The following is a 24675-nucleotide window of genomic DNA, read 5'->3' on the forward strand; positions in this document are numbered from 1 at the left end:
GTAGAGTCCCATTCTAATTTTTTCAATGTAGTAATATAAAGTAAATTACATTTCATGTAAAGTAAATTTCATATACAGTATTTCGTGAAATAACCTCGCCACAACAAATTTTGCATTTTATTTTAAGTTACTTAAAAAAAATTATTTAAAACACAAACAAAAAAAAATATTATCACCTCTTTGCATGTTTTGTTTTTATAACTATACTAAAGACACTAAATTATAGAGATGCGACCAAATCAACACATTTTAATTGTTTACCAATTCAAAAATCAAGTATTTGAATAAAATACAGAATTCAAAAATATTCTTTCAAACGTGCAAGAAATCATTTCTTTAGACGCAATCTTTTAATTGAAAAACATAGAAAAAATTTCACATATTTTGCATATTTTAAGAGGTTTGCCCCTGCAGAAATCAGTTAGTGAATGGAAGCATGACTAATATTGTAATGAAAAGCTTAATTCTTTTTTTAATACAACAATTTATTTATGCCTAAAAATTTAATAACTGTAAAAATATAAAATATTTTTGTTGCAAGTCAAAATCTTTAGCACTTCCTGAAGATTAAGCTTCTTAATAGCAAGAACTAGGGGCACTGAGGCCACTACTAACGCCGGTAGCAGTAGTCACTTTATTATGGAGGCACCTAACAAGTCAGCCACCGTTCCCTACAAGTTCTTCGAGATTCGAACCCGGCCCTTTGGTACAGCAGTCAACAACCGTTTTCCCGTCCGGGAGGGTGGCTGAAATAGATTATTTAATTATTGCAAAATACGCGGGAGCTAGTTGCTTAAGGGAAGGGATGCCTTCGTGAGGAGCTTGCTGAGGGAAACATGCTCGTATTCAAGTTACATCTTAACAGCTTAAAACACCTTTCTGATAAAAAAAGAGATTTTAGGTTAATTTTAAAGAAACATACTCCAGAGCTGCATACCTCACATGCCTTCGTTAGAAGCCTTACTAAAGAAAACTGGCATATTCTTCATCATACACAAGAAAAGTCACAAAAAACATGCAGCCGAATATAAGCAAGGAAACCGAACTATCAGCGTTCAGAAGTCATAGTTCGAGTCATATAATGAAGAATAAAAATATGTCATTTGCATGCTCTGTCTGAATTATGTTCATAAAATCTATCTTCTGGACACATTGTTGCGATATATGGTATTCCATGTACGCAAGTTTAGTTCAAAATTCAACAACTACTGTTAAAAAATTTGCTGTCTCTGAAGGAACAACTTTAAATAGAAGGAAATACGATGTGGGTGTAATCACACAGTGAGAAAATGTAGTACGTTGGCAACAATATGAGTTGTTTATGACTTCCAGGTGTTTAAGCAGACTTTTCGTAAGAATTTTAACAGCTGTCTGTGATCTACCATGTGGTTTTAATTTTACATATTTGAGTTTGGTTGAATTTTTTTTCGAAGTGACTAAGTAATTAATATACTACTTTCATACGTAGTCACCAAATTTAGTCTTTAAGAAGTGTTTAAATTTTGGCTTAATTAATGCATTACATACTACTTGAAAATGCTTATGAAAGTTAAAAAAGATAGTTTATGCCCTTAAACGTGCAGTAAGATGAAAAACTTGTTTTTAATTTGATAAAACATAAAAAACTGGTAAAAAAACGTGGGTTTATGAGCTATTTACATAAATTTCAATTGTGAATGAGAGGCATGAAAACAGTGGAACATCAAAAATGGCTTGTATGCAGTTCAAAACGAATAATCCTTCCTTTATTAATTATTCAGCACTATTATTATACAGGGTGATTATAATTAAAGTTTAAGTTTCAAAACGCTATAAAAAAAGAACCATTGATGAAAATGATGTGAAATTTGAAAGGAATGTTATTGAAGAAGGCGGAAAGCGTATGGCAGAAGAAAAAATTTAGTTTCAAAAGTTAGCAACAGATGGCGCTGTAAGCGGCAAAATCACGACGAGAAACGAGAAGCGATTCGTAAAACAATGGCTAAAGTGGAAGTTACACATTAAAATGCATTGACAAATTAGAATTGTTGAATAATTTTATTTGCATGACTGTACATATCACATCGAAAGGGACAAATCGGTTTCAAGAGTTTTGCGGCGACATACCGCATAAGAACCATTCATCAAAGAAGTTCGGAACTGTCGCGAGACTGGCACAAAACATGTTCAATATGGTGTTGTGTGCAACAAGTTGAAAGCGACAAACAGCATGTTCCACAACGGATCGCAGTGTCTCCGGGGTGATGTTCAGAATGTGTTGCGAAATGCGTGCCTTTAATTCCGCTAAATTTGCAATTGGAGTACGGAACACAACATCCTTCAGATATCCCCACAGCCAGAAATCACACGGAGTAAGATCAGGCGATCGGGACGGCCAGGCTGTAGGGAAATGACGGCTGATAATTCGAGCATTTCCGAAATGGCGCCTCAGCAGCTGCTTCACGGGATGTGCAATGTGCGGAGGAGCGCCATCTTGCATAAAAATGATTTCATCCACACATCCACGCTGTTGCAGAGCTGGAATCACGTGGTTGCGCAAAAGAGACGCATACCTCTGACCAGTGACGGTTGCAGTAACAAGACCGGAAGCACCCGTCTGTTCGAAAAAATATGGTTTTAGGATAAATGATGCCGTAAAGCCACACCATACCGTGACCTTTTCAGGATGAAGTGGTACGGGGTGCGTTGCCAGTGGATTTTCTGTTGCCCATATTCGACAATTCTGGGTATTCACGTATCCTGTCAGATGGAAATGGGCTTCATCTCTCCACAAAATTTTCCACGGCCATTCATTATCCACTTCCATGCGAGCCAGGAATTCTAACGCAAACGTCTCCCTAGCTGTCAGGTCAGGCGGAAGCAACTCCTGCACATGGCCAATTTTGTACGCATAGCATTGCAGGATGTTTCGTAGAATTTTCAGCACCGTGCTCGTAGGCCTGTCCAATGTTCGTTCAATTCCTCGTGCACTGCACGGTTGCACACCACCGGCCGACCCCTCCTGTAATGCTGTGGCCACTTCTTCAACTACCATCGAATGCACTCGTTTTCTCCCTCTACCAGATTGCACATCAAACGAACCTGTCGTTTCGAATTTTTGCATTATTTTCTTTAGACCTACGACACTCATTGGACCAACGCTTTCTTTTATACCCTTCAGTGTCCTGAATTTTTGCAGAGCTACTCTTGCACAATCATCATTCTTGTAATACAGCTTTACCAGCAGACCGCGGTCCTGCAGTGAAACACCCATGGCGAACGTCTGAGACGCGAAATGAGGAACAGCCTGGTACCTGGCGGCTTTATAACACTGAAATTTAACTAACATTTTAATTTGCCTTCTTCCGCTTGCAGCGCCATCTGTTGCTATCTTTTGAAACTAAATTTTTTCTTCTGCCATACGCTTTCCGCCTTCTTCAATAACATTCCTTTCAAATTTGGCGTCATTTTCATGAGTGGTTCTTTTTCTATAGCGTTTTGAAACTTAAACTTAAACTTTAATTATAATCACCCTGTAAATTAACAGCCAATAATAAAGTTCATTTGTATAATATAGATATGTGTTATATATGTTATGTAATTTGGAATGATCTCGAATTTAGGAGAAAAAATGAATTTATACGGAAGAGCACAAAATTTAGAATGTTAAATTTGAAGTCGCCAATTATTTTTTAAAGCAGCCATCGTATTTTGTTAATACTCGTATCTTTACATATACATACATACACGTACATATATATAGTACCCAAAATTAACTATTTATCGACAGATTATTTAAATTATTTTACAAATTAATAAATGCGTTATATATATATAACTTATTATCAAGATTTAAGCTCTTCCTACATGAAATGTATTCTTCTTAGTTGATTCGTTACATAACATTTAGTTAGTTAGTAAAGTTAGTATAGTTTTCTGTTTTGAATTTACAATTATATAAAAAAAAAGCAAAATAAAGTATTATGATTACTTTTTTTAGCATTTTTCACTATTGAATGAAAACTGATTGGTGATATAATACAGAACAATCTCATAAAGTTTTGGAAGACCCCCTAAAAAGGGGGTTCAATGAATTCTAAATACGGTCAGAGCTTCTTCCGTTCAGAATAATCTCTGAGGTTACCGTCTCTTTCAATATATACCAAAAAATGATGCAAAATATCAAAATAAAATAAAGGAAATAAATTTAAACTATGCATTTATTTTTAATAAGACTTTCATTCCAAAATTTTAATTTTTTTTATACTTTTTATTAGCAGAATCGTCATCGATATTGCAGAAGTTAGAATTCCTCCAGTTGCTATTCTATAGACAGTGTGGTAAGATTTTTCAAACATTAAGTTAACACGAACAGCGAAGTTTAGATGTATAATAATGGAACAGTACTGATTTATAAGTTCTAATAATTCTCAATCGAGTTTTATTTTGAAAAAAGAAGAAAAAAAAAAAAAACACCCTCTCACGTAGCTAGTAAAACGTATAACAATTGCAAGGAAAATTCACAATAATATTACGGTATCTGCAACCGGAGATTAATATTCTGAAGACTAAGTTAGAAAATAAACTTCAGATTTTAACAAAAAACTATAATAACTTTTTAAAAGACTAATTTTCCTATCTCCGTTTCGTCTTTCTTAGAAATTAATGGAACGGAGAGACTCGGAGGTACTTCTCTTCCAACCATGAAATCCTCATGTTTAGGGTCACCATGATCATAATAAATTTGGTCTTCATATTCAGAAGTTTAGATGTATAATAATGGTACAGCACTGATATTAAGCTTTTGGAATGCGATTGTGGTTGTGTTTGTGTTATGCAAAATACATTTTCATATCCCCGATTAACAGCAATAAAAATTATATCTCATGTGAAAATTTCAGCCTAAAAGATGTTCCGCCCGAAGCCAACTGTCTTTTCCCCTAAAACACTGAGCAAATTTCTTGTCTCCCCGTCCCTACTGATTCGCTATTTTCAGAGCTGGTGTAAGCTACAATTCTCAATTTCTGCCGCCATTTCCCTACCTGGAGCCAAGTGGTTAAAACCGCTGAATACTGGAAGGTCGACCCGGCTTCAAGCCCAAGAAAACGGTCTGGCTGCATGGTGGGCTTTCGTGGTTTCTTCCTATGGGTAAGGTGAATTTGTCCTATGTGTTCCTATGTGTAACGAATCAATTTTCCTCAGAAAGCTCTCTACTAGAGCATTCCTCCCTTTAAGTAGCTAATTGCTGTGTGCTTTGCCATATTCAAATAATCTAACTCTGCCGCCCTGATCAGTAGAATCGTTGGCGTTGCTGACTGCTGTACCGTTGGGCCTAGTTTCAAATCCTGCAGAAGGTTTTGGTGCATAGTGTCTTTCCAATATGCGGTATTTAAAATACACAGCGAACAATACTCTTCAGTGGCTTGATATAGGGAAAGAGGGATAGGAAACCCTTAGACCAGTGCCAGGAGGGATTTTTCTTGAACACTGGGATGGCATTGGGCAGAGTCGTAAAGTTTTCACCTATAAGGCTCATGCCGACCACAGACCAAACCTGTGCTTCTCGGCACTAAAGTTCGTGAACTTGTTCTAATATTGCTGTCAAAAAATGAGATAAGTCACTACAATTTTCAATTTCTGAAATAAAAAATTAAGGGAGTGAACCAAAAAATAGAGTATGTTGATTGCAGCATAGTCCCCGATCGGCGAGTGCGTCGCTAAAATTTGTTTGCGTGGTCGCGCCGGAAAGTTACATGTACTAGTGGGAGGGGCTGAAGCGGGCCCCAAAAAAGATCAAGTACAAGCGATGTGGGAACGGGAGGGGGGAAGAGAAGAGAAGAACAGCGAATAGAACTAGTCCGTAATTACATGGGTGGGGAACGGGTCCGGCCGGACCCCAAAGTGTCAACCGGGCACGACACACACGCGACGGTTCGGAGTCCGGCAATGTCGTGCCCGCCGCCCACGTCTCTCTAGTAGTAGTTTTGTGCGTCGCTGTTTTTCGCTTCTCGCAGATTGACTACGAGTTTTCGTGTTGTGGTATGCCAGGTAATTGATTGCGGCAGTCGGGTCGTCAAAGGGGTGTAGCGTAACGCTTAGAAAGGAAAGTTCGGAACAGTTGCAAAATGCGAAGGGGGGCTGCACTGATACCGTTCGGATGTCTAGCAATTGCCTTCACGCAATCAGTTTGTGAGAAGTTTCATGCAATAAAATGAAGTAGGAGAGGATGTATTTATGCATTACTATTGATGAAGTAAACTAGAGAAGTTCTTTTTTTATATTATTTAACACACCGCTGTCACAGCGCTGTTCGATACAACGCGATTTCGGACATCAAGCAGGCGTTGCCTGAAATCTCATGTAAATAACTCGGCACAAGAAACATGCACCTAGCAACCTCGTCATTTCTAGTATACTACAGAACTGGCAATTTCTTTTCTAATGGCCTATATATTAAACGGCTAAGATTCTAGTAAGGCGAAGTTACTGGAATTCAGTTAATTATAAACTATATCCTAAAAGAAATAACACGAAGTTTAGATGAAATCAAAAACAGCTTTATAGAATTATGATTTTCAGTTACAAAATAAAATTAAAACATAAACTGCTTTTGTCGATCAATTTCAAACAATCTGAGATCTTCTCGAATCGGAACACAACTGCTTCTTCGAACACTAATAATACTCAATAACACTCCTTACCATGGGCGTCTACAGAAAATTTTCCTAGAAGGAAGAAAGACAAAGACTGGTGACAAATAATTATATTATTTTAATTACTTAATTCCAGGCATGCAATACAGCATTGCACCAATATGAAAATTAATTGATTAAGTATCGTAAGCTTTTAAGTTTAGTTTAACTAAGAAAAACTCAGAAAAAGTATTGTAAGCTTTTAACTAGACTTTTAAGTGATACTATAGGTAAAATTCAATTAGAAGGATTTCTGGGCTTTTAATTGAAGGGCAATCAACGTTCCATTGGAAGATACCAATGTTTTGTAAATTGACTTGGACAGACTTACACAGCCAAAGACGACCATACAGTCAGTACATTTGCCTGGAATAGAACTCCGGTCGAACTACCCGTGTGCAGCGACTTAACCGCTCAGCTGCCAAAATGACTGATTTGAATTCAAACAAGTATATTTCGGTATCACGAATTAATTCGTCATAACGTAAGGGATTTCTTCCTCTTCATCGCGTGCATTCGTCGTGTAAATGGAGATCCGGCTGAAAAGCGGGAGGTTTAGGATTCAAAAACTGGCGAGACCATCGCAAATTTTTCATGTTACCGAAATAATCTCATCAGCCAGACATGATATTGGTGACTAATAAGTCTAGCGTATGCGATTGTAAAGACTGAACTTATATCACATACACTAGAATTAGACAATTCTAAAACTGCTTTCATAGGCCAAAGATTTTACTCCATGTGATGCTTCAGGAGGCATGTTAAGCATGTTGTGATCGTACCACCTTTCCTCGTAACTCTACAAGACTATAAAAGCGAATTGTTATCAATTTAAAGATAATAATCCCTTGCGAAAATGTCTTATTCTATACAGGAATTCAACGTTAAACTTTTACAGTCCATTAGAATTATGGACTAGGTTTCCGTAAACTAATGTCAGATATCTTCTATAGTATTCTATAGAATTTTAGATACAGCTTCTACAGAGTTATGCATACAGATTCTGTAGAAACAAGTACAAAGATTCTATGAAGATATGTGTAGATTTTCTACAAAAATTTGTGCAATCGTAAAGTTTGTAAAAGTTCCACGCATATAATTTCATACTGTATATAATCAACTACTGAAAATATGAGATCATATTTGCAGAAAACTGAACCATGACTTTAAAGAATTCCAAGAAAGTTTCCTTGCTTTAACTTTCTATAAAAGACCTTACAAAAGATTTTGAGTATTTAAAAGTGCTGTAAAATCACCAAAATTTTCTTTTAGAGTTAAAAAGGATGAATTTTTTTTTTTTTTTTTCATTTCAGACCGCAATTTTTATTTTTAACCGTGTCTATCTATATTTCGATATGATGTATATGACACAAAGGAGGAGGGAAATAAAAATTTCGGCAAAAGACGTGACTTTTTCAAAATCACAAAATTCAAATACCATTGAAAGAAATTCGAATACCATTCTGATTTTATAAATATTTAAATAAAAATAAATACATTTTAAGCAATATTAAAATTAAGAAATCATTTCTCTAATCAGAGACATACATATGAAAACTAAAAGCCATAAATTTCAAGTCTTAACATTTTACAATCAACGAAATGATTTTAATCTTTCAGCTAAATTTATTCATATCATAAAACTGATTTTAAGATTTTACACGATTTAATGTTTGTATTATGCAAGCAATACTGCAAAAAAACTTTGCACAAAATGCTACATAAATTTAAAGAGGGTACAGGGGAAAAAAATGCTAAATTTTCCATTCAGAAATTATTCAACATTTAAGGATAAAAAAATGTTAATGAAAGCTTTAAAAATTTCTATATTTTATCTAGAAGCGGCCGAGCGGTAAAATCGCTGAACACTGATAATTACACGACCTGCGTTCGGATCCAGGCGAGAGGCTAGCTGTATGGATGTTTTCGTGGTTTTCCTCATCTGTAACGTGCATACGAGTCAGTTTCCCCTAAGGAAGTCCACGAAGGCAAATATCTGAAACGCTTTGCCATATAATAAAATAAACCTTATCGAGAAGCATATCTAATAGAGGACTACCTAATGAAGTTCAACCGGAATTTTTACAGAGCTGAGTCTCAAATTCAAATCACATGCGGGCCGAATGCAAAATATGAAAGCAGATCAGAACCAAAATTCTTTTCTTAACAAAATGAAAAGATTGTTTTTAATAAAACAAAAACTTTAAACTAAATTTAGAATTATATTTATTAAATATATGTCAAAACGTACACAAAGAGTAATAATAATGACGCAAATGAAAAAAAATTACTTATATTTTATTTTCTGTCTGAAATCTAAAAGGATGGTATCTGCAATAAATTTCTGTTGGTTACGTTTTGCACTTCGAACGTACTGCCCATTTAATATTAAATTTTCAGACAGGCACGTATTTTAAATAATTCAAAAATGTTCAATCGACCACTAAATAACTTATTTAATTGAAATTATGCAAATTACGAAAACATTCCACGTGAGAAAAATAAATAATGGCAACTTGTTCTCATTAAATAATGTTTACCAAATTATCCTTTGACGCATGCAGAAAAAATATACATTTTTGTATATAAATAATTATAGATTTGTTATTTCTCATTACAACTTTTAACTAACTATTGAAATGCCTCATGTCATTTCAATGATGATAAAATTTGTGAAAGAAAAATTACTAGAAACTATCACGAACTGTAAATGTTCATTGGTCAATCCGGTTCTTTTCTTAGATTTATTATTTTTTAACTATAGAAAAAACCGTTCACATATAAATGTATTCCCGATCAAATCATATATTCTTACTGCTAAAACTCATAACTGTGAGGATACTTATTTTTGATAAGTACGAAAATTAATTTATCAAATCTGTATCTTCAAATCTTTGAATAGGATTTAATATCACAGTTTAAATTAATGAAATCTTTGTAGATTTTCTGAGGAGTTTCTCTCATTTGTTTTAACGGTAAGGTAAATAATGTAAAATTGGACTTCAAATTATTAAAATCCTAAACATTTTCTTCAAATTCTTTTTATAATAATTGTAATCAAGTTAATGAGAAATGCATTCGCGGGCCTTGTAAGCCTGCTTCGGGGAGTCGCACGCGGGCCGTCAGTTTGAAACCACTGCTATAAAGCTCTATCAGCTTCTGTAAAATTTTCGTAATAGATGATAATTTGAAAATGATGCTGTTCATATAACCAGATGAAATCACGCAGAATATTTCTATATAACATTTGGATAGTTATCTATATATGTCATGCATTATTTATCACTCCATTTTACAAATTAAAAAAATTAATCCATTTAAAAATCATGTTAATAATTTTGAATAACTTTCAAAGTGAAACATCTTCCCATAACAGAAAAATAATGCCAAAGCAATATGTACATATTCTAGAAGTAATCATTCACTATGATTAGAACGGAATCTGCAACAAGATAATTCTATAATATCCACGTATACCCAACATACATCCACGTGTGATCGAAACGACAGAGAAAAAACACGAAAAACATACTCATTTGGAAGAATCCTAAAAAGATAATTTCAAGAAAGAAGGACGCTATAAACGGAAATTTCCTATCCCCAGAATAAACACAGCGATAACAGAAGCACTAAATAAGCAGAACCCCGAAAAGGAAATTTAAGAACAGGAAATCCGGAAAGCAACGGCCATAACAATAATAATAATACAAAAAAAGTAAGGAAAGGGTTAACAAACAAAGAAAAGATAACAACAATTTCCATTTGAGGTGATCCAGACATGTATATAATGTTGCACGAATTATCATAAGAACAACAACAAAATTCCTTTCAGTTCTTGAAAATAATTCATGAAATGAGAAACCGAGAAAATAAAAATTATTTCCTTGAACTGGAACTCTGAATTAGTACACAAAATTATTAATAATGCATAAAATGATCGTTTTTCCCTTTATACAGTCTTTTTCCTGTGGTTAATTTTTATGCGGGTTTGAAGTTATACAACAGGATGCATATTTTAGTTTTTTTCGGGTTCCGCAGTTATAGATGTATATATACTTAGAAGTTCTGGCTGTTTATTCTTCAACTCTGATAGGAGTTTGGAGGAGCAGAAATTGCGCCTTTGGAATTTTGGAAGAGCTACAACACCAAAAATGTTATTTATAGTAAAGGAAAGCATGGCATAAGTTAAAAGCAAGCAGTAATAGAACAGTAAGGAAACCTATGACGGCACATCGTGTAAATGATATCATTCGTTTTGAAACTTATTTTGCTACAAATCACTAATAACGTATTGGGAATTGACGGCAACAACGAGGCATGAATGAACTAGTTTCCGTCAATACAAATGGGTGCATTAAATTGAATATTAATAAACTAGGTAATGAATGAAATACCGATAAACATAGATAGATAACGGGCTGCTTACGAAAAACGAGAAAACAACTTAGAACAACTGTGATGAAGTGTCTGAGCGAGAATTAACAGCTGAAGAACTTTGAAAAATTATTGAAATGGTTGAAATCTTGTCAAAGCATATTATGAAAGTTGATCCCAGCATTAAACATAATTTTACACTTCGACGAACGATAAACAATGCAATTCGCTGCTAAGAAGTATGTGAATAGAAAGGGCTAAAAGAAAAATAGTGTGCAGATACCGATATCGCAGTTTGTAAAGAAATTAGAAATATAATTTCAAAAAAATCTGCATTTAAAAAAATTATTTCTGATAAAGAGATTTAAATTTATTCGTCCCGTTTGATTTAGTAAAAAAGAGAAAAAAAATGTTTTGGAACAAATTTTACTAATTTTTTTGTACGAATTTCGTTCTTCGAATGAAACAGCCTGAGATACTGGTAGCACCGATTACCCTACCAGGATTAAGCTCATTAGATTCTACGTAATTCTGTCTTAACACCTACAGATATACTCAGAGGTGAATTTGCAAGGTCGACTATGTCGCAATTGCGAGGAGATTCGCGTCCAAATGATCCCAAACCTTTTAATTTTAAAAACAGCACACACACCCCTGTGTCTTAAGGACACAGAAACAAATTAATGAAATTGCGCCTATCACAATTACTAAGGCAAAATAATTGATTTTAAAAATATGTAAGCATTTTTGGTGTTTTAAGAAAAGAAGGCTCCAAAACTTAAAAGTGCGATTCGTCCCTCCTCTTTTAAATCTACAACTGCGTATGCTAAGTCTGCGGCTGAGAATAACGATTGAAACCAGAATACTATTTCTACTGAAAGATACGTTTTAATATACTATTACTATAATGTAGTTCTTTAAAACATAATTATTTGGATATAACCGAACTATTTTATCGAACGCCATATAATGGCAACGAGAACTTACAGTCAGGTGAACTCCAGTTGCGATGAGGATAGGTTTTACAATGTTATATATCCGTGACTCGAACGTTAATTTTAAATTTTAGGTGTTCCGTTTTGGTGTATGTTCTGTTTTGATGTATATTTTCTTTGTAACTGTTCTGTGCTCTGAAAATAAATACTTTTAAAGCTAGCCGGCGTTTGTGTTTATAGAACAACGGTAGTTCATAGTTTCACAAAGTAGCGGCGCAGGAAATATGGAAGTGGGGGTGGGCCAGTGTTACTAGTCTGAAAATCAGCAAATGAGGCGGAGAAAAGCAAAGTCGGCAACAAGAACGCAATTGGAAAACCTAGTTGCACTTTTTGAAACAAACATTTAAATTTTCACTTGATTACGCAAATACTACCGGTACAGGTAAAAGCAAGGCCGGCAACCTGTGCATCCAGGTAGGCATATTAGGTATCGCCAGGACTTGCTTTGTTAAAGTTCGGCCCCGGAGAGAAATACGAGGAAAAACATCAGGGGGTGCGGCCCGAGTGTTTTTCATCCCTCTTTTTCAACCTCCAACCTCTTTCTCGAGAGAATTTCGGTTTGACGTGTTTTTGAGGGCGTGTAGTTTCATTTTGTTATTCAAAGAGAACGGAAGTTACGAATTATGGATCTAATATTCTAGGACACAAACATAAATCCATATTCGCAGCTGTATGCAGTACGCTGAAGTGGCAAGTTCTTCCAGATATACCAATACACATACTGGTGGACGGAACAAGTTGTGTATATTTTATGAGGTTATTTATTATAAATGTTTATAAAGAGTTTTTAATAATTACTCTTTTCTTCTGAATTACTAGATGAATTTTAACTAATAATTTAATGCGACATAAAAATATAATAATTGTTTAAAAACGTATAAGCTTCCTCAATTAGTTCCAACAGTTTATATTCAAAGGACATCTAATATACCATTGCTGCAAAGATAGAGGAACGCTGAACAAACTCGAGCGGAATGTTGAGCAAAAAAATCCTGAAACATTATTGTCCCTTTTTCCAGCACTGCCAAAAAGAGAAAAAAAAAGTTTGGAAACTATGATCCAATTGTCAACGGATCCAGATCTCATGCCTAATTTTCAAAGCTTATTTAAAAATATGAGTTACATTTTAAAAATCGCACAGAAGTATTACGTGCAACCAAAACGTAAGACTTCAAGAAGTTCACAAGTCACCGATTCTAACAAATGTTACTAAATTTAAACTTACAGGCCATTAAAGGAAGATAAATAACACACGCATGGCTCCGATGAAACCATGGCATAAATTCATACGCTTCAATTATCGCCCTCACGTATGGCTCCGAATTAACTGCGCAAAAGGCAATCTTCTCTGCCCAAGTCACACCTTCAGAAGTGAAATGACCAGAACAGGAGCTAATTAAGAAACAACTCCCAGAAGCGTGGTTCTAATTGCAACTCAAAAAGTTCGATAACAACTTCTTGCAGTTTAATCTGAGCTCCCATTAGTTTTCTGTTGAAGGGACTGATAATACTCTTTAGTAATTCTCCACTGATATAAACTGCACCCTCGACGTGTACCACGGCCCCACACAAAACGAAAAACCCGCGTGTGCGGTATCCAAGTATTTCAGCAATTATCATTTCTGCGTACATCATCAGGCCTTTTAAAATGACAAAAAAAAATTAAGCTAAAGAAGAATAAGATATTAGTGGCATATCTTCCCACCAGCACGTAGCATTGAATGATTGTGGGAAGACATTGGTGATGAGGAAAGAGCAGATAAATCCGTATATTGGTGGCATTAACTCATCCAAGACTGTGTTTATCTCTTTCATAGCACTTACTTACTTCTCTTAAATACAGCTAGGGATGAATAAAGCGGTGGATAGTTGGAAAAAAAAGATGTGTCTATAGGACATTAACGGCTTCTTTTTATTGCTGAGCACAGAGAACAATTTACGGCCTCATCAGGGGTGGTGGGAATGAGATATGAAAAATAAAAGGCGCCCTTTTTTTTTTCTTCTCTTCCCTTCCCTTCAGTGAAGGGGAGAGAATTTTTTTACGTTATTTTTTTAAATTACTCACATCCACTTTTTGCCATTTAGTTTTAAAATAAAGGCCCTCACACTGCTAAGTTCCATAATAGAACTTTCGAGAATAAAAGAAAAAAGAATAAAAGCATCAATATGCGATCCCTTATATAATACGTGATTGTGAAGCGTCATCACTCAAAATAAATCGGAAGAATCTATACCCGAACGGAAGTGGTATTCCATCCACCATAAATGATTAAAAAATAAAAGGCAAAAGGAAAATGGACAAATTATTCCGTTCCCTAACGAAGTTAAAGTTGCTTAGATTTGCTCTCTAATGCGGCAATTTTAGAGAAATTTTTTATTCATAATAACCATCGAACGAGCTTAGTAGCTATAATACTTAATGCACTCTTCTTTTCCCTTCGGCGGGGAGAATACGGAGCAGGTAAAAAAAAGGCACAAAATCTTGCAATTAATAATGGAGAGAAAAGGGGTTAAACTGATCATTCCAAAAGAAATTTACTACATAAAACTGTAAAATTCAGAAAATTTAAAATCTATGATTAAAATTCGCATCCTGAACTTGAAAAGCAGTTTTAACACAAATATGCACAAAATGAACAATAATGTTTAAAATGTACTAAGGACATTTTCAGTAATTTTTAAGTCAACATTTCTTAAGTTTTCGAGTTTATTTTAGTGTAATCTGCTTAAGCATTCCTTTAAACAGCATTCACAATGCTTACACTCCCTCCACAAAATCAGAACATAAAATTAAAAACTGCAGCATCAGCAGTAATCAAAACAAATGATTTCTTTACAGATCTATGCCGTTTTCGCTGGCTCTATGCTATAATTTTTTATTTCAATACAAACTACTAACGAGTTTAAAGATAATTTCTAAACAAATGTTTTAACAGTGGGAAAAAAAACAATATCAGAGAAAGGCCTTGAATATCCAGCCTTATTGTTCAATTCATTATTGATGGATTAAAAATTGGTTTGGTTTATTTGATTCCCGGTAAAACACGGGAGGGCTTTTTGCCTGCGGAATGGGATGCCTTCGTGGAGGAAAAGCAAAATGGCTCGTATTCACGTTGACACACATGGGAATAACGTATTATACCTGGTAAAAGTCACGAAAACGCCCATGCAGACAGCCCTTTTGCCTGGAGTCGAACACAGGCCGAACTATCAGTGTTCATCGCCTTTACTACCTGGCCGCTGGTGGGGTCACAAATTATGAATATAAGTCTAGATACAGTAAACAGAAATTATAAAAATGAGTTTTATTGTTACATTTCGGCAGAATCGTATAAATTACGTCACATTACTTCAAGTACTCTTCCTTCTGATTATTCCAAGTAGAAATATCTAAACAAATTATTTAAATTAATTTTCTGTTTCGTAACAATACTTTTACTTATTTATGATGTGTGTATAAATGTTTTTTTTTAATTTTAAAGAGCAATTTAATACAGATCATTAATTTAACATTAAATATTACCACTGTAAATAAATTTGGTGTACTTCTGATTCCTTTTCAATTTCTCGATGCGGAAAACGAAGGAAATTAAGAACTACTTATGGAACATTCGACGCATTGAATCCCAGGAATCTTGCGAAAGATTCGAAATACTACGAATGAAATCTTCGCGTCTTCTCATTTAAATTTCTCAAATCTTAAACTTACACACACGTCCCCCCCCCAAAAAAAAAACTCAGAATTAAGAAAGATTAAGTTTATTGATACGACCCTCTCCCCTCCCCGAGAAAAAAACGATTATTGTAACTTTTTTCTGAACACCAGCCTCATCAGTTGGCAGGCTTGGATAGCCACACTTACGGTCTATTTTTTGTTGAAAATTTAGCGTTTTATATTTACTGGTCATCTATGTTAATTCTTGAAAGAAAAAAATGAAATTCTTCCCCTTTCTGAAGTTGGTTTGTTTTAAAACGATTCGGGAAAATTAAAAATAATATTATATCATTTTTGTCATAAAATGCTGAGAAAATTAACATCAAGATTTAAGTGTTTTTTCATTTACTTATATATTTTAAAAACTGCGCTCTTAAATTTGTTTCTCATTAAACATTTATTTGAAATTTTATCCTAATCAGAACTTTGAATATTAAGTATACTAAAATTAATAATAAGTTAATAATTTTAGTAAACTTAATATTAAATTAATAATAATTAATAATAAGTTTTACTAAAATTATTAGACGAAAGATTTGATTTTAAGATTCGAATTCGGTATCAAGTAAAATTCCGATTCATCCTACTGGTGAAAAACAAATTAAATTCAAAATACAAAATTTCATTCCGAATTTATGAATTTAATATTAAACGAACATATACAACTTAGATATAATTATTCCTAAATGGCAACGTGCCAAAAAGATTATACACAAACATTTCTCTCCTAGTATAACTTACATTTTCCGTCCAACTAAATGATAATATAAGAGAAAATGAAAAGATATTTAATAAAGTCTAACTGTAATTCATTTGCGTGTGTAAATGCTTAAATTTTATTTTTCTTTCCATTTCAGCACAGAAAGAACTGGCAGAATCAAATACCAGCCGAACACCGGATGGTACGAGTATACTTTAGATTTATCTTTGATTTCCTTCTTTCTAAGCACGCAAATAAGCTTATATTTAAAGCCACTAAAAACAGAGCTGAAGAATTTTGTAAAAAATGCATACGTATTCTCGCGGATTATACTGACTATATCGTTACACATCCATATCACCAACACGTATCAACTATGCTAAAATTTCTCAGTTTACTGCACATGTACCAATAATGGTCCATTACATTAATTTGGGTGGTACAAATTCTACACAAAATATTTAAATGAATATGCGTTTTTGGTACATACCTTGGTATTTCAAAATGAATGCGTGTTTTTGATACATTACATTGGTACTAAATGGTATATACACTTTTTCTTATTTATGTTATACTTTCTCCTTTCTTTCCGCATGCCATCATGACGTAACTGGAAGTATACTCGACGCGTATTCGAGAGGTCCAGGGTTCGAGTCCCGGCGAGGGTATTGAAAATTTTTCGCGTCTCCTGCTTCAAAAATAACCTAATTAATCTACAATGTAATAAAAAAAAATTTTAAAATTTGAGAGACTCTGATCTATACAGATGTCTTAGCATGGATATAAAACCGTGGTTAGCAGCATAGATGATGCCCGCCAGCGTCCTTGCGGTAAAATATCTGAACAGCGGTAGTTCATTATTATTATTATTCTAGATTGCCGCAAAGCTGGTAAGACTTTCTGCCTAAGAAGAGAACTTCGTGGAGGAATTTTAATGAAAATTAGTTCGTTTCACATTACACACGGCAAAAAACACGAACATTCACACTCAGCCATCCCGTTCGTTGAGATTTAAGCCTCTATCGAACTAATAGGGATATCGAACAGCGACCTAGCACTAAAACCACTGAATGCTGACAATTAGATCCGAGTTGAACATCTGACAAAAAGGTTGGTTGCATGGGAAGTTTAGTTGTTTCTCCATATGTATCGTAAATACGTGACAACTTTTCTTTGAAGGCATCCTTCCCGTTAGGCAGAAACCTCTGAAGTGTTTTGCCATAATCTAATTAATCCTAATGCCAAAGATAAAATAAAAAATCTACCACAACACATGAAATTTCTGAGTAGATATAACAGAATTTCTCAGTGTAGTGAATGAGGATTTTACTCTAATATTTTAGTGATTAAATCAGCGTTTTGCTAGCTTTATTCAAAGGAGACCAGTTTTATAAAATACAATATTTTGCCGATCACCTTATTTTTGTCGTCTTTTATTAGTAGTAGTATTGTTGTTGTTATTATTACTATTATTACATACTCCGACAATTGGCCCCGTGGAGGACTTTCTAAGAGAAACTGGCTCATATTCACATTACACACAGGGAAATCCACTAAAGCGCCCATGCAGCCTGCCCGGGACTCAAACCATGGACCGAACTACCACTGTTCGGGAGCTTTCACTGATCCCGGAGCTTGTAGCCTTTGTACAAACAATATACTAATATTTTTAAAATACAATTAACTAAAATTCATCTAATTAAGTAATGAAAGTAATAAAAGAAAATTTATATATTTTTTTAGTAATTCGAGGCTATTAGAGTTTGAATAATCCTTATCGTATTCGCTAAAAGTTAAATAAACTTTGGTACAAATATTTTGTGGTGCACGCGGAAATATATTTTTTCCCAATAAAACAGTGTTTTCGTTTGAATTAATGATTGAAACTTTCTCACGCAGATATATGACGCAAACTGGTTGCATATCAAAATTATACAGTTTGCTATATTTCGGTTTCATTGGTAATGAGATGAGTAACGTAAGGATGGCGAGAAGCACCGAAGTCATAGTATTCTAAATATTTTATCTCTTGTTAAAACTAAAGTGGTAAGTCCTTGGAAATGGCAACCGGTAAAGAAATTCATAAAATTTCAGTTTTAAACGAAAAAGTGATAGATGACTGTCGAGTGTATTTTTCCAACTCTGACATTTTTAGCTAATGTGTGGTGGGCACAGTTAATTTGAATTTTACTTTTTTTTTAATTCTAGGAAGACCACTAGAGCAGACTTCGAAGAACACAGCTTGAGAAAAGCTAAATTAACGCAACCGAAATGAAGTGAAGCGATGACAGAAATAATTTATTCCTTGCAAAAAGCAATTCAAACAAAAAAGCAAATAATTATCTGTGAAAATATACTAATCTATGAACTCCAAATCCATGATCATAAATCACATAAAAGCTGAATAAAAATTTAGTGTCATCTCTAAACATCATCACTTACCTTACAAGAAGGGGAAAGGGTGGACCTTGTAGTTGAAAAAAAGTGCTTGGTTTGTTTGTTAGGTGAAACTTGGGGAAGTGTGATCCCGTACAGAAGAAAATGATTTTAAGAAAAGGATGGAGTTCGGTGACCAGAGAGAAGGAACCGCAGTCACCGAAACTGAAGCCTTATGTCCTGAGCCATGCCAGACAGAAGACACCTGTAGAAGTAAAAAATTAACAATTAGCACAAAATTTACGCAACATGTTAGTAAAATATATTTATTTAAAATTTGTTGCATCGAAATATTTAATCAACTTTCCTTTTCTACACAGAAACATATCTTCAAAAATTAAGCAACATTCCTTAGCCTCAATTTTTTAATCACTTATGATAACGCAAGATGATGTTTTTTCCTTTAAAATTTTGCTTAATCACGGCCTAACAACAAGGCCAAGTCTAGGCGCTTCAGCTTTAATAGGCCCCTGATCATCCAAATGCTCTTCATTAAGTTCATTTTCTCTAGAGAATACAACGGGAGCTAGCACTGAGGGAAGGTCCACAAAAAGCATTGTGAAAGATCGTCTTAATCGGGCTACGCATTTAAAGAAGAATTTATACAATTTCTTTTTATCTGCCGTGGACGATTATACTCACCATATACCTTATGCATTTTCATACTATGGACGAATATATATGTCATGGATATATATATACCGCGATTGAATCGCCAATCAACTGAGATATCGCGCCAAAATCTGGCAGCGTGTTCTTATACCTCACCAAGTGATCGCATATTAGCACCCGCTGTACGTTCTTATACCTCCTCACATAATCATATATCAGCACCGTGTTGCAGTTTTGCTCTCGCCGCGTATGCTTATATTATTCATTTTATGAGGTTTTCGAATTCGCATCGTTTATTTAAAAATACAAATACATTCACTTTTTTTTTTTTTTTTTTTTTTTTTTTTTGGGTGAATATCAGGTTAGCGATCTTTAATTTACCAAGTAATGAGCTGGGTGCCATATAATTTTTTCTTGACCTGACAATTTTTCTTTGACCTGACAAACGAGCATACGAAAATAGCCACAACATGAAACTTTATATTAACGACGAAATCATTTGGAGATGCAATGTTAAAACCTGCAAACAAAAGAAAGTCCTACGAATTGAAAATTGGTTCAGCGGTTCGAGAATATCCTTCTCACTGCTATTAGATTTATATATGCTTGGGCAGAGGAGTTTATGTTCATGAAATGGTGTAACAAATATCTTAATATGTTAAGACACAATAACACGCCGAACAAATACTAATTCATTGTTTGACTTCTGAATTAGCTTAATATGTGTGAAAGTGCTGCAGTTGCCTACGATAAAATAATAATAATAAAGATAAGGATTCTTAAAAGTATTCTTAGGAAACGACATGTGAGTATTACTGTTATTATTATATATTGTTTATTTTTGCATTCATGGTTCAAGAGCTTGGTGAAATTTTAGCTCAGATCTTGGAGCAAATCTAAAATTGCCAAGTATGGTTAGGGCTCGCTGTAATACTCATACTTTTTATCTTACATCCCCTATATATCTTACATCCCCTATATATATGTATGTAAATATAATTTATTTACTGATGGATTATTAAGTATATTATCTTCTTTGATAAAGGTAGTTAGAATTCTATTGAAATGAAGTAACTTAAAAGCATATTTAAAAACTGAATCTTGAAGAGATTTTAAAAGGGAAATATCTAAAATGAATCTTGAAAAAATTGAAAATGGAAAAGGTACAATTAAAATAGAAAATGTAACCAATAAACCTTTTTTTATCGAAGTTAAAAGTTTCCATATTTCCATAAAGTTTCCAATCCATAAAAGTGTCTACTTTCAATTTATTCAAGATTCATTTTTCAGGTTTCCCTTTTAAAATTTTTACAAGATTCAATTTTTAAATATGTTTATAAGTTACATCATTTCAATAGAATTCTAACTACCTTTATCAAAAGAGATAATATACTTAATAATCCATTAGTAAATGATTTATTATTTTATGACTTTGCAGCTTTTGTGCAAGTATTAGGTAATTTATTACGATTAATTAAATACACGATTTAATATATATATATATAACTATATATAACTTTATATAACTATATATGTATATATATATATAGTTATATAGTTACATACATACATATATATATATATATATAACTATTAATTCATAAAATGTTTTATATATATATATATATATATATATATATATATATAAAACTATTAATTAATAAAATATTATACATGTTTATAAAACTTAATATTTGTTCCTAGAAAACATCATATTAATTTTTTACACCTACGTATCGTTAACCCGCAGAGCGTAAAGAGTGAGGGGAGACAATATAAGACGCGTGCGATGAGGACGTTAATTAGGTAACAGAATGCAGATATTCAGAGACGTTTAAATGCGGAAGTTATAACAATATTAGAATTTAATTACAATCATTGAAGCTACCAGAAAATAGTTTTCAGCATTAACACAAAAATTATTATTCTGCTGTGTGGATATCCAGTTTTAAAATAACACCAGCAAAAGATATATAAAAAGCGAATGTAAACAAACAGTCATTTGTAACTGTATCTATTATCATAAAAATAATACTCACAAAAGAATTTAAAAGTATTTTCTTAACGCTATTATAAAGACTTCTCGAAAGTCAGGGGAGAACGAAGACTTTTAGCTGATTTATCAGAGCCGTTGAGTGATTTACGGCATAATTATCGAATCTGAAAAAACAAAACCTGCTTTACATATTACTATGAAAAAGAACCTTTCCAATTAATCACAAGAGTCTTTTATTTCGGTTACTATGTCGATGACATTATTGCATTAATGAATGACGCAAAATATCCCTTACTAAACACAGTTGGGCGTATATAATTGAATCTACTGACAGGAAAGTAGTAACTAAACTGAGCTGTGTGAACGGTCTGTATCTAAAATGATTTTTTTACAATTTCAGTCACTGAACATAAAATCTTTAGAAAACAAGCTAAAGATAATAGTTTAATCTTTGGATTCTACATACAGGATGATTTGCAAATATCTGACAAAAATGTAAAGAGGATCAAGATACGCAGATTTTGTAATGGGAAGTGTATGCCCAAATGGTCCGTTGAGTTGGTACAACATGCTATTCAGCGGCAGTTAAAAGAATTTTGCTGGCATAAATCGTCATTCCCCGAGCAGATTTGAACACTACGCATCGCCACTCGTGCATTAGGCAATTAATTAATATATTTATAATCCTGCGTTCACAATTAATTGCTCTGTACCGGGTAAAAAAGCATACCCAGTACAGAATGGCTAACTGGCCCAATGGAATATTAATAACTTATACTCGTATATAAGCGAATAAACAATAGATAGGCATAGCATGTTTTATATTTAGTAGATAAGGCATAGAATGTTTTTCATTTAATTTATTAAAGCATAATTGATATTTGCTAATTAAAATTAGCGCTGAACTGGAGACAAAAAGTTAAGATATTTTTATTGAAATCACCCAGTCGCAGCTTTTAAAATGTCTATAAAAAATTCTTTACTTGAATGTAAGGAAGCCTCACCAGTAACTGAGTGATTAAAACAGCTGAATACTGGTAGTTCAAACCCAAAGGAAAGGCCGTATGGGCGATTTTCGTGGTTTAACCCTGCGTGCAATATTAATAGGATCCAGTTTTTCTTAAAACGTGCTCCACAAAGGCATCCCTCCTCTAAGGAAGACGGCACTTTTGTGCTTTGCCATATTAAAAAAAATCAAGTTTAAATATAACTAATTTTGCAATTGTAACTGCAATTTATAATTGGAAATTTTGTAACTGTAATCTTGTAATCAAAAAAAAATTAAAATCAAAATTTAAGAAATTAAAGTTCTTTTTATTCCAATACCTCGTGTAAACTATACGACCTATCGCTTAGCCTCTCTTGAAATAATAACTACAAAACGATATGAAATAAAACACTAGGGATACACTGCACTCAGTCGGTGCGAAATGTCAAAGAAAACGAGCTTGCTCACTATTAAAAACAAATGAGTAAATAAATAAAACCCGCCTTCTTAACCGTAACCGGATCACGTACCAAATGAGCAGCACTGTGACCGGCTATTTTTCAGTGCTCTTGTTTCATATTGACGTTCGTCCAGTTTCCATGGCGTCCCTAACTAACAAACAACATATAACGTTACACGCCTCTCCAGAAAGACGAGGGAGTAAAAATAAAAATAAAAAAATAAAATAAAAAAGGATGTATATTACATTATTTCTCCTCCATATTTTTCTTTTACTTTTTGCAATTTGTGTTATACATTTTGGAACCCACAATTTGTTTGAAACAAGTACGTGGTGTATGTGTTTGTGATTTATTGCACATTGAACTCCGACATTTGCAGCCTGCTCTAGTTATATTTTCGGCAGATTTGACACTTTTACTTTTTTCAGCCACGATATCGGTATGTTGTATCACAGTAGCATTAAAACTCCTTTCAGAATTTTAGACAAAACCCGAGGTGACACTTTTTTATTAGATACAATGTAACAAATTCGGAGACATATTCGGGCGAAACAGTAAAAAGGCTACAATTTGCAACAAATTAACTTGCTTATTCTACTAAATCGCTCAAAAAACAATCTTTACACCACATGAAAATAAATAATTAAGAACAATTTGTCGCTTAAACAAAAGCCTCATTTAAAATATTATTCGAAAATGCAGCTGTTAACTCCCTAATAAAAAGTAAATCTTTAAATAATGTATATGAATTATTAATTCCTGTAGGGAAAGAAAAACTCGCTAACAATAGATTTGTTTTGTTTAATTTTCCTTTCATAGCTTTGTCAGAAATGATAAAAGACAGTTGTCATTTTGTGAAAGGAAAATATTTCGCTTAATTAAGATTTAAAATACCAAGCGTTTAATAAATAGTCAAATAATGGAGGTAAAGAAAATTAGAAATTCCATTTTTAAGTTTTTAAAATTAGCTTTACATTTCGTTTCGCCCACCCTGATATGCAATGAAAAATTAAGATATTTTTTCGCAAGTTTTCTAGAAAAATGTCACATTTCCTCTCAAACTAGGATGCAAAAAGACAGGTACTAAAGTTTTTCAAATAAATATTATAGTTTAGTTTTTCTACAAAAAATAGTGAATTAGTTTCAATGCTTCACAATATCAAAACTTCTAAATGAATAATATAACAGTATCGAAATTTTTAGGCTAAATAATGCCATTCTCTATTTCCCTTGTATATAAGCTAAAAGAAAACTTTAAAACAGTGAATTTCAAAATTGATTCAGAAAGATCAAATAGTAAAATCCTGCGCAATTGCTGCTAAGATATATTTAATTCAATATAGTATGTTTCATACTTGGGATCAAAAATTTAGTCCAACGGCTTAAGTGCTATCTTCAATAAGCACTATACTATGAGAACTAAGTTCGCATAAAATCGAACGTTGTAGTAAACAGTACTCTTACTTCTTAGGCTTTAGTGTCAAATCCTTGTAAGTATGTGCAACGTTTGGCACGTTCATACAGCTGCTTAATTCCTTCATAGAATTCACATCATTTAAGTCTTTAGTTACTATTCTCTGAATCTTTTCAATCATCTTAAAATAATGACCTTTGAAGTCACACTTCACATTAGGCAAATGAAGTAGTCTTCAGGTGCCACATCTGGCAAATAAGGGAGATGACTCAAAATTGCGATCCTTTGCTTTGCTAGAATCTGTTTGAAAACG

The 24675-nt window shown here is 33.5% G+C and overlaps 1 protein-coding gene across 8 annotated transcripts in view; it reads right to left on the reverse strand.

The window, feature by feature from the left end:
* LOC118191585 (forkhead box protein P4-like) overlaps positions 1-24675 on the reverse strand; it is an 821276-nt gene that overhangs the window by 434207 nt on the left and 362394 nt on the right. For all 8 annotated transcript variants that reach the window (XM_085825723.1, XM_085825722.1, XM_085825716.1 and 5 more), the window contains one exon: positions 18898-19096. The gene's annotated coding sequence lies outside the window, so the exon portion shown is untranslated. The remainder of the gene's footprint in view (positions 1-18897; positions 19097-24675) is intronic.

The sequence above is a fragment of the Stegodyphus dumicola genome, chromosome 10 (assembly GCF_044657685.1).
Source record: "Stegodyphus dumicola isolate Sdum_Otavi_A_Nest chromosome 10, ASM4465768v1".
In the NCBI taxonomy this organism is placed as follows: Eukaryota; Metazoa; Arthropoda; class Arachnida; order Araneae; family Eresidae; genus Stegodyphus; species Stegodyphus dumicola.